The sequence below is a fragment of the Otolemur garnettii genome, unplaced genomic scaffold (assembly GCF_000181295.1).
Source record: "Otolemur garnettii isolate 467f Iridium unplaced genomic scaffold, OtoGar3 scaffold00012, whole genome shotgun sequence".
NCBI lineage: Eukaryota > Metazoa > Chordata > Mammalia > Primates > Galagidae > Otolemur > Otolemur garnettii.
The window spans coordinates 29,067,375-29,072,212 of record NW_003852407.1 but is presented as its reverse complement, the minus strand read 5'-3'; the positions used below and the strand labels follow the sequence as shown (position 1 = coordinate 29,072,212).

The window sequence follows — 4,838 nt, the reverse complement described above, 5'->3', positions numbered from 1 at the left end:
GCATCACTTTCCTATTGCTGCTGTAACAAGCTTAAAGCCACAAGCTCAGTGGCTTGAAAACAGAACACATTTGTTATCTTAGAGTTCCGGAAGTGAGAAGTCCTAAAATCAAGGTACATGCAGGGCTGTACTCTTTCTGTAGGCGCTGGGGAGAATGTGTTCCTTGTCTTTTCCATTATCTGGAGGCCACCTGCTCACGGCCCCTTCCCCACTGTCCAGGCGCATAGTGTAGCATCTTCACCTCCCGGTCTCTCTCTGACATCTGCTTCCTGCCGTCATGTCTCCTTTTCTGACTCAGACCTCTTAACTCACTCTTATAAGGACCCTTGTAATTATATCAGGTACACTCAGATAATCCAAGGTAGTCTCTCCATTTCAGGCCCCTTGACCTAATTGTATCTGCAATTGTAATCTAATTATATTTTGTCAGGTAAGATAAAATATTCACAGGCTTGGTGAATTAGAATGTTGACTTGATGGGAAACATTCATTATTCTGTCTACTATAGTGATTTATATTTATTCATTTATTTATTTTTGAGACAGAGTCTCACTTTGTCACCCTGGGTAGAGTGCTGTGGCATCATAGCTCACACCGACTTCAGACTCTTGGGCTCAAGTGATTCTCTTGCTTCAGCCTCCTAAGTTGCTGGGACTACAGGCACCCACCACAACGCCCAGCTATTTTTAGAGATGGGGTCTTGCTCAGACTGGTCTTGAACCTGTGAGCTCAGGCAATCCACCGGCCTCGGCCTCCCAAATGCAAGATTACAGGCGTCAGCCACCATGCCCAGCGACGATAGTGATTTAGTTTCTCTACTTATTCCTGATCTTTATTTTTTTCCTCCTAAGATTTATTTATTTTTAAGTAAGTAATATATTCATGTTTTCACAAAGAAAATCCATTTCAAAGAAGAGATGCAAATGTCCAAGAACCCCCAGTTTCAAAGAAGATATGCAAACGGCCAAGAAGCCCATGGAAAGATGCTCAGCATTGTTAGTCATTAGGGTAAAGCAAATCAAGTGCTATGGTTTGGATGTGTATTGGAAACTTAAATGCCATTGTAACAGTAATAAGAAGTGGGACCTGTAAGAAGTGATGAGGCTATGAACGCCATTATAACCCTTGGGAATGGGTTCTTTTCTATTTTTTAAAATATTTTAAAAATTTTTTTTTAAATGACCCTGTTGGACTCCTCAGGGCCACTGTAAGGCCAACCTGACATCCTGAGGAGAACTTTTCTCTCTCTCCACATTACGAAAGTCACACGAGTGAGGACAAGTGTAAACATGCAGAGCTGGGAGAGTGGGTCTTTTTAAAAGGATGAATTCTGCCCACTTCTTTCATTCTTACCATATCTCTGCCATGGTATGACCCAATAAGAAGGCCCTCGCCAGATGAAGCATCCTCAGTCTTAGACTTCCCAGTCTCCAGAATCGTGAGGAACAAAAAGATAAAAAGATAAGTATTGGTGAGAATGTGGAGAAACTGGAACCCTAATACATTGCTGGTTAGAATGTAAAATGGTACAGCCATTGTGGAAAACACATGGGTGGTTCCCTGAAAAATTAAAAAATAGGATTACCATATGATCCAGCAATTCCTCGCTTAGGTATGTATCCAGAGGTATTGAAAGCAGGGACTCAAACAGATACTTGCACATTAGTGTTTATAGCAGCACATGGTATATTATATATATTATATATTATATTTTTTGTCTCTAGCCAAAAGGTAGAGACAACCCACATGCCTATCAGCTGATAAATAGCAAAATGTGGCCTATCCATACGATGGAACTTCAGCCATAAGAAAGGAATGATGTACCTATGCGTGCATGGGTGAAGCTTGAAAGCATTATGTTAAGAGAATGAAACCAGAGACAAAAGGACAAATATTGTGCGATTCCATTTATATGAAATGTCTACAATAGGTAAATTCATAGGAACAGAAAGGAGGTTGGTGGCTGAAGGCCGGTAGAGATGGAGAGTGGCCGCTCAATGGATACAGGGTTTTCTTTCATGGTGATGAAATGTTTCGCAACTTGATAAAGATGGTGATCGCACCACATTGTGACTGCATTAAACGCTACTGTGCTGTGCTCTTTCAAATGATTAATTTTATGTTCGTGAATTTCACCTCAGCTTTTTAAAAAAGAAAGCAATAAAAAAGATGTACTTTGATAGATTGTGCTCCTACCTCTGCGTTTCTATCTGTCCTGGATAATTACTCTTACTAGTCATTATGTATCCTTTCTTTATATAGAAACAAGCATAGGCGAATTAGTGTGACTGCTTCCTCTTTTTTCCTACCAAAGGTAGCATGCTGTATATTATTTTGTATGTTTTCTCATCTAACAGTACATAATAGAGTTCTGTCTTCATCTTGGAGATTACATCTGGATAATATTCTACAGTAGATATAACAGTTTATTTAATACAAGCATCAATGCTATAAATTTTCTCTAAGCACTAAATTTTGATATGCTATATTTTTATTATATGCAGTTCAATATATTTTTTAATTTCCTGAGACTTCCTTTTTGACCAAATTGTTATATAGAAGTATGTTGCTTAATTTTAAAGTACTTGGATATTTTTACTGACTTACTTCTTCCTTCCTTCCTTCCTTCCATCCTTTCTTTCATTCAACAGAGTCTCCTATGTCACCCTCTGTAGAGTGCTGTTACATTACAGCTCACAGCAACTTCAAACTCTTGGGCTTAAGTGATTCTCTTGCCTCAGCCTCCTAAGTAGCTGGGACTACAGGTGCCCGCCACAACGCCCTGCTATTTTTTTGTTGCAGTTGTCATTGTTGTTTAGCAGTCCAGGGCTGGGTTTGAACCCGCTAACCTCAGTGTATGTGGTTGGAGCCCTAACCATTGAACTACGGGCGTGGAGGCTGTTTTCTCTTGTTAATTGATTTCTAGTATAATTCCATTATGATCAGAGAATATACTTTGTATGAGGTCAACTCTCCCCATCTTTTCCCTTTTATTCGTTTCCCTCCTATATATATTATTTAAATTTTATTTTGAGATAATTGTAGATTTACCAGCAGTTGTAAAAAATAGTACAGAAAAGCCTTGTAAAGTGTTGTAGGTTGGATTGTGTTCCCTCCAAAATTCATGTTGAAGCCCTAACCCCCAGAACCTCACAATGTGAGGATTTGAAGATAGGTACTGTATGGAGGTAATGAAGTTAAAGTGAGGTCACCAGGGCAGGTGCTTAACCAGTAGGACTGGCATCTTTATAAAAAGAGGAAATTTAGACACAGCAACCACACAGAGGGGAGGTGATGTGAACAGACAAAGAGAGAAGATGACCATCTACCGGCCAAGCAGAGAGGCATGGAACAGATTTTCCCCTGCAGCCCTTAGAAGGGACTAACTCTGTTGACACCTTGGTCTTAGGCTTTCAGGCCCAGAACTGTGAGACGATAAACCTCTGTTGTTTAAGCCAGGTAGGATGTGTTACTTTGTTACGGCAGCTCTAACAAACTAATATGGTACCCTTGACCCAGCTGGCTCCATGGTAGCATCTTGCATAATTATAGTGAAATCACAACCAGAAAATTGACATCGATACATGTACAGTCCATTGAACGTATTCAGATTTTGCCAGTTGTATGTGCACTTGTGTGTGTGTGTGTATGTTTGTGTTTAATTCTGAGACATTTCCTCATGTAGATTCATGTGACCCCTACAATAGTCAAAACACAAAATTGCGCCATCACAAAGGTCTCCGGTGCTATCCTCTAATAGTCACCTCCTTTCCTTTCCCACTCCTAATCTGTCTCCATCTCTATAAATTTCAAAACTGGAATCCTATAACACGTAACCTTTTGAGATTGCCTGTATTTACTCAGCATAACCCTTGAGAGCCATCCAAGATATTGAGTATAGAAATAGCTGGTTCCTTTTATTTGCTGAATGAATACATCCAACATACGGATGTACCACAGTTTGTTTAGCCCTTCATTGGTTGTTTCCAATTTGGGGTTATTATGAATAAAACTGTTGTAAACATTCATGTTCAGGGTTTTGTGTGGATGTCAGTTTTCATTTGTCTGTAATGTGCTATATCCTTTTACTTTTAACCTTCCTACATGTAACATATAATTATATAATTATATGCTTTAAAACAAAGCATATAATTTCAAATAAAATTTAAGTTAGTTTCTTGTAAAACAATATAATGTTTGGTCATTAAAAATCCATTGTACCCATCTCTTTCAATTTTTGTTTAGATTATTTATATTTAGAGTAACAATTTATATGTTTGGATTTAAGCCTGCCATTTTATTAGCTTTCTGTTCATTCCCTCTGGTTTTTGTTCCTCTGTTTCTTATCTCATGCTTTCCTTTGGGTTATCTGTATATTTTTTACTATTCTATTTTATGTTTGTGTGTGTGTGTGTTTTATTTTATGCCTTTGTATAATAATTTTATCTACTGCTCTAGATATTTCAAAACACATTCTTACCTTTTCATGATATTTAAGCACTCCAAGTGGAAAGTGGAAACCTTACCACTGTGAAGGCCCTTCTTCATCCCCCCCACTTCATTTTGTAGTTGTCTTCCATATTATACCTAAAAACTTTGTACCAAACAATGTTACGCTTTTGGTTTTCAACCACCAAGCATATTTTTAATAACATGAGAGAAGAAAAAGACTCTATTATATTTAACGATAGATCAATGGTTACCATTTCTGCTGCTCTTTCTTCATTCCTGATGTTCCAGTTCCCTTCTGGTATAATTTCCCTTCTGTTTGGAGAATGTACTCTTAGAGCAAATCTATTAGTAAAATATTCTATCTTCTTTGTCTTGGGAAGGTCTTT

General features: G+C 38.2%; 2 pseudogenes; both read right to left on the bottom strand.

Annotated features, from left to right (window-relative positions):
• Window positions 1-4,838, bottom strand: part of LOC100963904 — a 119,878-nt pseudogene that overhangs the window by 4,549 nt on the left and 110,491 nt on the right.
• On the bottom strand, window positions 1,183-1,307 carry LOC111723573 (annotated as a pseudogene).